At 42.5% G+C, this 13149-nt stretch overlaps 1 protein-coding gene and 1 non-coding gene across 2 annotated transcripts in view; both read right to left on the bottom strand.

Annotated features, from left to right (window-relative positions):
- The window catches only part of FOXN3 (forkhead box N3), a gene marked incomplete at its 5' end in the record, with an annotated part of 167491 nt that overhangs the window by 55117 nt on the left and 99225 nt on the right, over window positions 1-13149 (bottom strand). The window lies entirely within an intron of this gene.
- TRNAT-GGU lies at window positions 5659-5732 on the bottom strand. Its single transcript has one exon. It is a non-coding gene; the product is annotated as a tRNA-Thr (tRNA).

Below are 13149 nucleotides of genomic sequence, written 5' to 3'. Positions count from 1 at the left end.
TTGAGGAGGTGATGGTTTAATGGTGATCAGGTGTGTGGTTCTGAGAGCTTTAAAAGAAGAGTGCATAAGGAGCTCGCTCTCTCTGCTACACCACTTTCTGCCATGGAGACCCCTGCATTTCTGTAAAACAACCACCAAAGACCCTCAGTAGATGTGTTCCCTGGACGTTGGACTTCCCAGCCTCTGAAACTATAAGCAATAAATTTTGTTTTCTTACATTTACCCAATTCCAGGTATTTGTGATAAGCAACAGAAACGAACTAACACAGGGGCCAACATAAGAAGCTTTCATTTCTACACACAACTCTATCCTCAATGTGATACCTGTTAAGACTTTCCCTAAGCTTCCAGGGTCTTCCATGAACTAAGCTCACTTATCCTTACTTTCTCCTTTTATCTACCAAATCTAGTTACTCCTGATCCTGTGTCTTTGTAAACTACCCTTTCATATTTGAGAGGCATCATCAGAGATGTTCAGAGCTCATAACTGGTGAGCATGTGCACACACGTTTGCATGTATGTCAGCCCCACGAGGGCAGGGCCTCGTCTGCTGGCTTATCACTATCTCCCACGGGCCAGGGGCAGTGCCCACACACAGTGGGAGCTCATGAAATATCTGACGAAACATCATCCATTGATGACTGTTATTCTTGCCGAGTACTAGGAGTACAGCCTGGGGCAAGTTGACTTAACCTTTCTGTGCCTCAGTTTCCTCATGTGAAAAATGTGAATAATAGCACCTCCTTCCCTTACAGGGTTGCTATGCAGAGCAAACAAGTTGATACATACAAGCCTAGTAGTTATACATTGTCAATTAACATTAGTTGATACTACAGTTGTCCTTATAAGTTGTGTGAGTTGGACATTCCCTTTGATTAATGGGATTTTGCACCCAGAGCACCCCTGAGATTGAGAGAGGAGATACGAGGCACTCAGAGTACTAATAATCGATTTGCATTTTACTGTTCCTTTTATTGTAATGATGTATAACTCCACACTGATGTCCACTGATGAGCAGAACTTTTTTTTCTGTTGGTCAGTTTTATTTTCCTTTTTGCAAGTAATGCCTTCTCGTTTAATTTCAAAGTCCTCTCCTCTTCCTTTCTTCTCATCCCATTTTACTTCCTCCTTTTGCAGTTAATGCCCAGCAGTTCTTCCAGGAGGAGCCAAGTGCTCTGGATTCATTTGAGGCCTCCCCTGGTTCTAGTTCAGATCACGAAAAGCAGCAGAGCAGTTGACAACTCAACTCTGGGGTCAGGTGGCCTGAGTTCACATTTCAGCTCCAGTACTTACAGCAGTGTGACCTTAGTCAAGACACTTGACCTCTCTGTGTTTCAGTTTTCTTTTCTATAAAATGGGCTGTGATGAGGATTAAGTGAGCTGGTATGTATAAGCAGGTAGGAGAGCACCTGGCACTCAAGCACTCAGAAAGTGCCGTATCATCATCAGATCAAAACGACACATGTAAAGTACCATCTTCTTAGGGACCTCAATGTGAGCTGTGTTTGCAGGTTATAGAAGGTCATGATCCTTTCCACACGACTTACCCTGCACTTCGCTGGGTCAAGAATGTGTCTTCATGGGCTGGATGGTCAGGAGGACAGATGCAGCCACAACTGCAACAAAGACAACTGATCCAGACTCAAATGATACTCCTGGCCTTGGCCCCTAGGAACCCTCTGGAGCTGACCTGCCCAGGCAACTGAACATTAGCAGTCGTATCAGAGGAATTACCATCAAGTGTATCCAAGTACACCCTCGGAAGGATGGGACACACACATTGGAGGCTCGGCTGGAAGAAGACTGCCCTGAGAACCAGCAGAAAGCAAAGGTTAGCTTCAGGTTAGGCAGTTCTACTAGAAGGGCTGTCCACTCAAGGTCTAACATGGTAGAGCCATGACGGAAAAAAGACTAAAGGAAGGCAGCCTTGACAGCAAGGAGGGACACAGAAATTAGTCACAGAGTGCCATGGAGAAGGTGTTCAAACCCTGAAGTTTATGGAATCGGGCCAGTGGCTGAAAGTGAATTCAGGGATGCATTAAAAACATAACCCACATTAACGAGTAGTAGAAGCAAGAGACACAAAAGTCTCAAATACAAAGCCTTGCACAGTGTCAGGGCCACTCAAAATTATCACTAGGAAAAAAAACGTAGCATGGGTTTTACTGTTTGAAAGTAAATATAGTGGTAACGATGATTATTTTGTTATAACTATAGTTCTATTCCAGAGACACATCTCATGCTAGCATTTCTTCCTTTCTCCAGGATGGTGTTCTATTGCTATGACAACCAATAACATTTTGCACACCACCGTGCACTGTATCATGTATCACCATGGCAGGAAAGGAAATGCCATACTGTACTTAAAAGCCACCTTCTTTTCTCTCCCTTTTAAAGTCTGTTATCACTCCCCATGCATTAGTCACTGCACCATATTATATGTAACCTTTGGTTACAGTCAGATTTGTGATATACGAAGCAAAAGCCAGAAAGCCTTGCAGATCCCTTAACATTTTATAACAAATAAAAGATAACCAAACTATTATTCTGGTTGTTCTTCAACACAGTGATAGAGAACTTGCTTTTACCAGTTTCCTTGTTGGATCAAAAGCCTTTGTCAGACTTTTGCAAATGTCTGTCCTATGCAGCAAGAACTCTCTCAGCGACACTGAGGGGAAACAAAGTATTCCTCTCAAGAGAATTTTCCATTACATGAAGAATTGTCTCTTGAAATATCTTTTTTATTTTTTTCATTTTAAATATTTTAACAAAATTAAAAAAAATTGTATCATACACTAACTCCCCTGTCTATACAGTCTTTCTTGAGGACTTTGTCACCGTGGAAACCCATCATCGCTGGGCACTGCTGTAACACATGACGCTCTCCAGGGCTGATGTCACTTGGGAGTGGCCCTGAGTCCACCCACCGGGGGGCCTGGAGATCTAGCCAGAGTCAGCCAAAGTTGGGACACACAGGCTCATTTTAACATCCGTCGGTGTTGCCTGGTCCCACAAGACAGGAAATATATGAAAATCCTGCACCATTCCATAGAGTTGCAATGTCTTTGGACTCTAATGGAAAGACATGTACATACACTAATATTTTTAAAACGTAAAATCCAGTCTACTGACAGCCAGAGGGTAGGGGATGCAGACTTATGCAAGTGGAAAGAAAAATCTGGTAATGTTTACCTTGAATCTAAGGAATGTGGGTCATGTGAATCCTGCCTCTTTATGTTGTGGCCTCATTTAGAAAATAACTGTATGAAGGGGCTCAGCCCAGAGGTCAGGGGCACAGATACTCAACTGAGTTTGGCGGGTAGCATTGGTCATTAAGATAACTCAGCAAACTGAGAAAGCAGCCTTACCTCCCCACACAAATTCACCTAGGAAGGCAATGCCCAACATCATTTGAAATGACCCAATTGTTTCTTTAGTGGAATAAGCATCATTTTCTTTGCTTTACTCTCTTCCCTCCCTCTTTCTCGCTTTCCTTTCTTTTTTTAAAGAAAATGTAGGCAAATGTTTATTTATATAATTTGTCATTTGGGGTGGGGGTGAAAGTTCTGTCAAGAGTATTTGAGTTATGGAATTCACCTTAGTGTTTCTGCAGGATAAGAAACCGTTTGAGCTCAAATTTTTAAAAATGTGAACTGAAGAACCAGATTTGCTTACTGGTCAAATATGTTTAGTAAGTTGAGTTATCTTAAAGCTTCTGACCGAGGCCCACATTTTGGCTTTAACCTTTGAGCCGCTGTGTCCTGGATCTCTGCATGAAGAGACAGAAGGCAAGGTCAGAAAGAAACCTGCCGAGGTCGTAACAGGTGGTCCTGGTGTCTGGCTCCACTGGGACAAGCACTGGGCAGGCAGGGTACAGACTGTCGACCGTGGCTCTAGGGCCAGACCCCCTGCCTTCCATCTGCCCTTTCCCACCTCGAAGGTAGCCATGAAGATGATAGGCAGGTTCTCTTGGGAGACAGGCAGTCCCCGGCACTGTAGCTGATGGCTGCCCAACAGTGTGGGTGAGGCTCTTTGTCCATCTCTGTGAACTTGCTCAGGGTAAGGAAAATCTAGAATGATTTAATCCCAATGATTAAACTGTGCTCCTGAGCAGCCTCCAGAAACTTCAAATTGCTGAGACTTTCTCAAAGCTGCCAGAGCACCTGCCAGGTCTCTTCAAGGAGTACCTGATGGGGATTTACGGCATTTCTCCCAGTGGGCAGTCATGGGGGGGTGATGTGTGGAATGACATGGAACGCAGAGGGGAGGGGGTCCTCCTGGGAAGCAGGTCTTTCCCTTCTTGGACAATCTGGGTAAGCCTCTTTTAGCCCCAGGAAACTAGAATAAAACATGGAAACGTTTAAGAAAATCACATCTGTAGAGATACTTTTTAAAATAAGAAATCCAAGCATATCTAGTATTTTAAATATGTTATAATTAAGAGAATCGGACTATTAGAATAACAGACCACCCTTAAAGTGTGGAATTAAATAACCTACTTAGATTTTAACTTGAAGTCAAGATCTCACTAAGGTTATACGTGTATACAGCATAAGAAAGTTTAAAAGACCATAAGGTGTAACATACTCATAAGCTTAATTAGATTTATAAGAATTGCTTAAGTGCTCTGGGAGGCTTGTTTGTTGAGTCAGGCAATTGAGTGCTTATAAATTTAATATGTTCGATTTCCTTTACAAATGCAGTTTAAAATGTTTAAAGGAGTTTAATTAACTAAGTTTGCAAATCAGACCAAACATTAATAAAAGGCCCCCTTTAAAAGAGATTGTTAAAAATTGCTGGGCTTATAAATAAAATCATGAGATCTGTGAAAGTTCTTAAAAGCCTAAGGAAAAGTGAGGTTTTAGATTTCATAACTTCAGTGAAAATTAATTAATTAATTAATTTTTATTTTTTTGGCAGCTGGCTGGGATGGGCATCTGAAGTGCTCTAACCAACTGAGCCAACTGACCAGCCAATGAAAATTAATTTTAAAAAATAAGTTATCAGAATAATCTTTTCAGCCCAAAATGCTTAGAAACCCTACCCTGCCCTTTGACATTATCTTTTTTAGTTATTCAGTCTTCAGTAATAATTTATTGACGCACCTACTATGTGTCGGGTATTGTGCTAGGCATAACTGGGTATGTCCTGGCTCTTCCAACCATCTGGTAGGGCAGATTAAAATATGTATATGAATCACTGCTATGTTAGAAAACAGGTACAACTGACTAAGGAAGGCATAAGGTGCATAAGGATTAAGAAACGGAAATAATATATGACCTGGATCTAGTTTGAAATTTGCTTTTTAAAGTTTGTGAGTCCCCCCACCCTCTGCTATCCCCTGTGCCCTGAGTTTGCCTTACACATAAATTCATGCTTCTACTACCCTGTTAACTGGAAACGCATTTTTAAGTCTGTTAGAATTATGTGTAAAGCAAAGGTTAACAGCATGTGAGTGAAAGTCCATCAGGCTCTCTGAAAGAGTTTACTTTGCAAATATTGTAACATCTTTGCTCAGAATTCTTTGTTTCCTTTGGTTCTCCATTCCCCATCCATCTTATAGGTGAGGTTGCCAGATAATTGGCTTCTAGACTAGTACACTACTACTAGAAATTGGTTTATAACTAACCTTTTTTTTTTTTTTTTTTTTTTGGTGGCTGGCCAGTACAGGGATTGAACTCTGGACCTTGGTGTTACCAGCACCATGCTCTAACCAACTGAGCTAACTGGCCAGTCCCTGACTGACCACTTTTAGATGTAGAGTACAAGCAGCTTTATTTCTAAAATTATATCCAAAAGGCAAGGATGCCATTATAGTGAGAAAATAGTAAATTCCCAAGTGATTTGGGGGCATGGGGAGAAGTGAAATCTAGTTGTTTCTGACCATCCATCTACCAGGGTGACTTTTATTTGCTTGCTAGAATAGTATGACTATCAGGAAGATTTTAAATGATTCTTCATTGACTGTTATGGGCTGAACTGTACCCCATGCCCACCCTTCAGATGTTGAAGTCCTAACCAGAACCTCAGAACCTGGCCTTATTTGGAAATAGGACCAATGAAGATATAATTAGTTAAGACAGTCATACCGGAGTAGGGTGGGCCCCGAATCCAATATGATCCGTGTCCTTACAAAGAAGGGAAATTTGGACACAGACAGAAGCACAAGAAAAAGCCACGTGAAGAGGAGTTCTGCCAAGCCAGAAGTTGGGAGAGAGGCCTGGGATGACCTTTCCCTGGTGCTTTCAGAGAGAGCACAGCCCTGCCTACGCCTTCATTTTGGACTCCTGACCTCCAGAACCGTGAGGCTATACATTTCTGTTGTTTAGGCCAGTTTGTGGTGCTTTGTTATGACAGCACTGGCACACTCACACACTAGATAAACAGAGCCAGAAGGAAAAGGAACGTTGGGAATAACCCATTAAATGCCACCACAGACCAACTCCCATTCAATTTCAAACTTTTCTATAAATCCTGAATTAGACTCCAAGTAAAACAAGAATGATCTCAGTCAACACACTGGTACCCCTCAGCACCCAAGAATGACGAGTCTTAAGCTGTTCTGGGGTCTGGCTGACTCCCATTTGTCCTAACCATGATTTTCTAGGACTGTAAAAATAGAAGGAATGTGGCTGTGATATTGACAAAAACCGTGATACATGTTTGCTGTGGATCTTCTTCCCAACAGCCTAGAATAAGCTCTTTTCTCTCATTTAATACTTCATCAGTGGGACTCCTTTCACGGCGCCTACTCCATCTAGATAAAACAAGACTGATCAATTTTTTCCATTCAGTCACGTTGTGTTTCTTCCTTCGGATGTAATATAACTAGTCAGTGAACTAACAAAAGCATGCAGGATGTCAATTGTGTCTTTTTCAAAGGTTCCAGAGCAGCCATTCTGAACTTTTAGGAGGTGAATGTGGCAGACAAACACTAAGGTGACCCCCATTAGTGATGACTTTGAGTGCAGATGGAACCTGGGCCTGTCTTCTAGTAATAAAACAAGGTGCAGGTGATGGACAGTCACTCCAGGGGTTACATTGTCACATAAGGCTGTGTCTTAGTTAACTGGCACAAATGATCCTATGGCCATGAGGAAATCAGAGTGCCAGTGAGAGGGCCACATGGCAGGGACTATGGGGGCCTCAGGCAGCTGAGAACAGCCCCCAGATGACAGCCACCAAGAAAATAGGGACCTCAGTCCTAAGAACCTCAAGGAACTGAATTCTGCCAACATCTGTAGGAACTTCAAAGAGAACCCAAGTTCTGGAAAGGAACACAGCTGGGCTGACACTTATTTGTATCCTAAAGAGACCCTGAGCTGAGGACCCTGCGAAGCTGTGGCCAGATGCCTGACCCACAGGAACTGAGATGATAAAAGCATGGTGTTTTAAGCTGCTGTTTGCAGTAATTTGTTACACAACACAGAAAACTAATACAGCGATGATATCTGTTGACGATCTGATGAAAAAGAGGTTTGGAATCTCTCATTAGCAAAACTCAGTAAGACACATTTTGAATATAATTTTAGGGATTTGTCAGGCCCTCTAAAACTCATCAGTGAGCCCCCAAGAACTTCTGGGACATGGGGTTGTGAACAGTTCTTTCTGACTAGTCAATAAAACCTACTGCAAAACTTTGTAATGTCTAGGAAACTAACAAGGTCACAGTACATAAGGATGGGCTGCTAGCCATTTCAACAGTTTTAAAACGTGAATTTAAATGATGTTTCATTTTTAATCTGTAAAATAGAGCTACATTTTAATATTATATCATCTTCAACTTTTAGAGTGATAAAAAAGCATAGACTTAAATAGAAGGCAATTTCTTATTAGGAGAATATCTTCAATCCTGCCTCTTCTAGATTAATTGCAGAAACAAAAAAAGCATGGTTTGTAGGAGCCTGGCAGTGTTTTAAGTGTTTTAAAAAGCGCATGTTTAAGAAGATAGGCTTGGTTCATTTCCTCACAAACTTGTTCAGAACTAACATAACACCTGGAAGAAATTTATCTCCTAATCTAAATATCCCTTGGGGTGATATATTAGAAAGAAAATGAACAAATTTTTAAAAATCTAGATTTAAGTCCTTTTTCTACTATTTCCTAGCTGTGTACCTGGAAAGAAGTTACTTGATTTCTCTGAGCCTGATTTTTCTTAAACATAAAATGAGTTGTTTAGATTTAATAGTCATGAAAGAGCCCTTGCACAGTGCCAGGACTTACAAACAGCAAACAAAACAACCACCACAGCCCTAATAAAGGGGATTTATTTAACTGCCTCAAAGAGGGGACAGGAACAGATGACGGATGTTAGCAAGGGCAGCCACTCTCCCATACTCATGGCTAAGGGAAAAGAGGTAAGAGGGGTCACTGCAGGGGCTGAAACAGGTAAGAGCGAATGCCCCCATAACAACAGTCATCACATGAATACTGGAGACGTTTAGACTCAGTAAAGATTTTGTTGTGCAAAAGAAGTAGAGAAATAAACATAATCCTAAAACAACAAACAAACACACCCAACTGCACGAGTATTTATTAAGCTCTTGTGTCTCTAACCCTGGGATTAAAGTAGCTCAGCAGACAGAATACCCTTCTATCCTGGTGGATAAGTTGGGGGGAAAAAGAGTTTGCCAAAAAACAGCTGGGATCTGTCCTCATCCAAGTACATGCAGTAATGGCACCTTAGTATGGTTAGATGGGCTGTGGGAATAAATGTGCCACTGTCTGAACAGGAACCAAATGCTACTGACCCCTCACTAGCAGGAAATAGACTTCCAGCAGCTCTTCTTTAGCAGGCATGTGTTTTTCCTCACTGATCCCTACCAGTCTTGGGGTACAGGACTGCGTGAAGAGCTGGCTACAGGCAGCAAGATGCAAAGGGCTGTCCCTCTGTGTGACACTCATCAAGGCCAATGAGAGACATAAGGCGGCAGGGGTGTGCCTTGGATTGAATGTGCCCCCAAAACGTAATCCCCACTCTAACTATTGAGAGTGGGAAATGCTACTGTGGTAACTGAAAGGTGGGGTCTTGAAGACGTGATTAGCTTGTGATGACTGTACCCTCGTGAACGGATTGATCCATTCTTTGAATAATGGCAATGGTCCTGGTGGCTTTAAAAGGAGAGTGAATGAGGAGGTGAGTCTCTCTCTCTCTGCTGGACCATTCTCACCACGTGACACCCTGCAGTGCTGTAGAGTCACCTCACCAGATGTGTTCCCTGGACTTTGGACATCCCAGCCTCCAAAACTGTAAGCAATAAATTTTGTTTTCTTACCAATTACCCAGTTCCAGGTATTTTGTTACAAGCAATAGAAATGGACGAATACAGGGTGACACTCAAAAGAGAAAAAAAGAACTTCAGCACAGGCAACAACTGAACGTAAGGAACAGAACCAGCCCTCCTGATGCAGACAGAGAAGATCGACTCAGGATAGCCAAAGCCCCCGGCCTCGCGGCCCAGTTTAACCAAAGCAGTGAATGGCTTGATTAGCCTCTTGCCCCTAGAAGATCTGCAGTGAGAGAGAAGGTACACCACCACTGATCAACGTCCTTCAGAAAGAGGTAAGGTATACAATGCCATGGATCCACTAGTCCAAAACCACAATGTGAGGAAAACCAATGCTTTTCCAATATGGTATCTCTGCTCACCCAGGAAACCAAGGAGGAAGGTATTTCCCACCATGGTATCATGTGGTTTGTTAACATCTGTATACCCCTCTGTGTACCCAAGGGGACCGTAAACCCCTTTCATTTCTGTATCCCAGGGATCCTATATGATGCCAGGCACAGAGCACTCAGAAAATGCTGAATGGAAGATCCTCCTTACTTGCTCTGTTTTTAACCCCCCAGTCTCATCACCTCTACGGTCCTTTCTCTACCTAATATCCACTGCGATGAAAGCCAGGCTGTCTGAGATGGCATTCCAGCCTAGCACTTATGAGCCGAGTGACCTTGGCAAGTTATGTCACCTCTGTGGGGGTTATTTCCCCCCAATGGGGTTAATAACATTATCTACCTTATAAAGTGTATGGAATTAAATATATATAAAAAGCTTAGAACCATGCCTGGCACTAAGTATGCACTATTTAAGTGCTAGCTACTGTTACTATTATTATTTTGAAAATTACTTGTTTTTTATTTATTATACTTATTGTTTCCCATCTGTCTCCCTCACGAGGTTCCACAAGGGCAGGGATTTGTGTCTGTTTTCTTCACGGATGAATCCCAAGCCCCAAGAACTGTGCCAGACACGTGGTAGTCCCAGCAAATGTTTATTAGAATGAATAGATACACTTAAGTTCTTAGATCGTACAGGCCACATCTTTCTCTAGGTTCAACCGTATAACCCTCCTTACAATCGTCTCCCTTGTCTCTCAATGTACATGAAAATTCTCTACGTTCTGCTGACAATAATAGCTTCCATTTATAAAGTACTTTCCCATCTATTTTCTCATTTGAGCCTCACAACAGCCCTATAATAAATCCCCATGGTGTCTACTGGAATAGCACATACCCAGCAGCTCTACAAAAACATCAGGACTTGAGGTTGATGATAATAATGATAATGTCCCACCCCATCTCTCCTGTGAAAGACCATTTATAACTTGATGAGAAGGAGCAAACCTGCGTAATGTTTTTGCACTAATTTACCTTCAGTGATTTTTGTTGTTGTTCTATTGAACAAAAAAGATGAATTGTTTTTATATTTTTGTCCCAAATGGCAATTTTAAAATATTTTTTTCCAACTAAAAAAACAACATATGTTCATCATAAAAAATTTAAGAAAAAACAAGAAGAGTATAAAGAAGAAAATAAAAATTACCCACAACTCCATGTGGTGTTAAAACTTGCTTTATAAAAAGTATTTGCAGCAACGATGACTATTTTGCCAAAAGAGACATTAGCATGATCTGCTGGCTGCACAGAATTCTGGAAGTCAAGAGCAGTCCAGGCCTGGGGAGAGCAGAGAGCTGGCAGGAGCTAAGAAGCCTGGGAACCCAAGAGGGAGGGTGGCTGAGGCTGAAAAAGAATCCAGTCATGCCAGGTCCAAGACGTCAGAAGGGGGCAGAGTAAAGATCTCATCTGATCGGCCTGGCGGTACCACTGAGACAGTTCAGAAGGAAAAGGGTAACTTCCTGAGTTCTGCTGACTAGAGTTTTCTTAGGGTAGGACACTGGCACCAGCGGCTATTCAGGAGGTCCCAGCCAGGGATGTTCAGAGCCCTGCAGACGCAGACCCTTCATGGAGAGGAGGAGAATCAAAAGCATGGCTGCCCGACACGATGCTGCCCTCTGGATCGGAGCTGCCTACCTAGTGGTGCCTCTATGCTGGGTGCAAGGCAGATGAGCCTGTGCTTCAATCCTTCCAAGATGGGAGGTGGTGGGGGGAGCGGAGACAAACGGCTAATTGATTTGTATGTCTGCTCAAATTGATTGGCGGGGGGGCAGGGTGGGGCAGCAAGTTATGGCTACTGAGTTGACATTTGCAAGAGCTGGGAGGGGTCCATGATGGGAGCAGGTGCCAGCAGCCACCACCTCAGGGGTAAAGTCAGTGTTGCAGGAAAGCACGGACCTAAGAATGCTACTTGTCCTCAGGGTGTAATGTTTCCTAACTGTATATGGGCCAAGACTGGAAAAAGTCACAGAGCCTACCTCGTGACAGCCACAAAACTCACCACTTCACTGCACTTTGCCATACCTAAGCTTCCTCCAGGTTTCTAACCAGGGCAGACACCAGAAGGTTCCTATAAGCCCGGATCTGAAGGTCAGTTCTTTCAAACTGCTCATGTGCAGGATGATCTAGGTGTCTGAAACTCACTTTATATTCTTCAAACACAAACTGTTCACATATATACTACATGCAGGATGAATTGTGTAAGTGACAACCAGTAGACCCTGTGTGTCTTCATCAATAAAATTACCGCCTCAGTTACTACAGGAGACAACGAGCTATTGGTTTCTTCTATTCCGGTGTCGATCAATGTAAACCAGGGCAAGAAAAAACAGGACCCTGAATTATATAACCAGGAAGGATTATGCAACAAAGGTCTTCATGCAACTCTGTCTCTGTGCCAGGGAGGGCTGAGAGAGCACATCTCTTCAGAAGTAACACAAGCCACCAAGAGTTGTGCAAACCACTTTTCAATATTGGTTTAACTAATCCCACTTACTCACCATTAACAAAGTCTTCTCCTCTTCTAACCTTGTTTTTCTGAAGCACTGGATGAGGCAACCCCATTTCAGGGTGATAGTTTGTTAAAGTGACAGCACCCCAGCAATTACATGACACAGGCAAGGAAAGAAAATGAGAGTGTCAATTTCTCCAAGAGGCTGGTCTCCAGCACCCGGCGTGGCAATGATCATTTCATAATGCTGCTGAAGCCACTTCTGCCATTTGAAAATGGCAGGACACTGATCTCTTGTGACAGGAAGCATTTGCACTGAGAGACATGTGAAAGCCACACAGCATTTCTTTGTTGGAGGAACCCAAGAAAAAATAATAGTAACAACAAAAAATAACAACTTCCTCTTCTTTCCTTTCAGTGTGTGCTGCCAAGCAAAATGATCTCTCTTCATGTCTCCTTCATGTTTTACTGGTAAAAATCACATTTGAGGGCACCCAACACAAAGGGTACTCATGCAAGTTATGTGCCTTGTATATGACATTCTTTGGAAGCTTTAGGAGAGATACTGATTTAAAGCTACTGGGATGTTGTGTACACATGCTGCTGTCATGATAACCCTACCCAGCATTCCACATGTGTGATGTACAGCAAGCCTGGAAAGCTGAAATCTAATTAAAACAATGTTAGTTGCTCTACTTTACCCTGCAGAAGGACGGGAAAGTCAGAACAGACTATAAGTGATAACTTGGTGGTGTCTGCAGTCTCATCATGGCTGCTGATTTTAGACATTCTTAACTCTGTAATACCCTGGCTGTGATGAGTCAATGAAGCTAGGAGCTGGGATTTCCCATCCACTGGGGGACGGAAATTTTTTTTTCAATGACATATAGTAAAACTAAATATCCATGGGATTTTTTTTAAAAAGTCATTTAAATTTAATCATTCTTTCAATTCCTTTTTCAACATGTTCCCCTTCTTGCTTTTTCTCTTTCCAAATCTCTTTGCCACCCCCCCCCCCCCCCCC

This window comes from Galeopterus variegatus, unplaced genomic scaffold, assembly GCF_000696425.1.
Source record: "Galeopterus variegatus unplaced genomic scaffold, G_variegatus-3.0.2 Scaffold2160, whole genome shotgun sequence".
In the NCBI taxonomy this organism is placed as follows: domain Eukaryota; kingdom Metazoa; phylum Chordata; class Mammalia; order Dermoptera; family Cynocephalidae; genus Galeopterus; species Galeopterus variegatus.
This window is presented reverse-complemented; position numbering and strand designations above follow the sequence as displayed.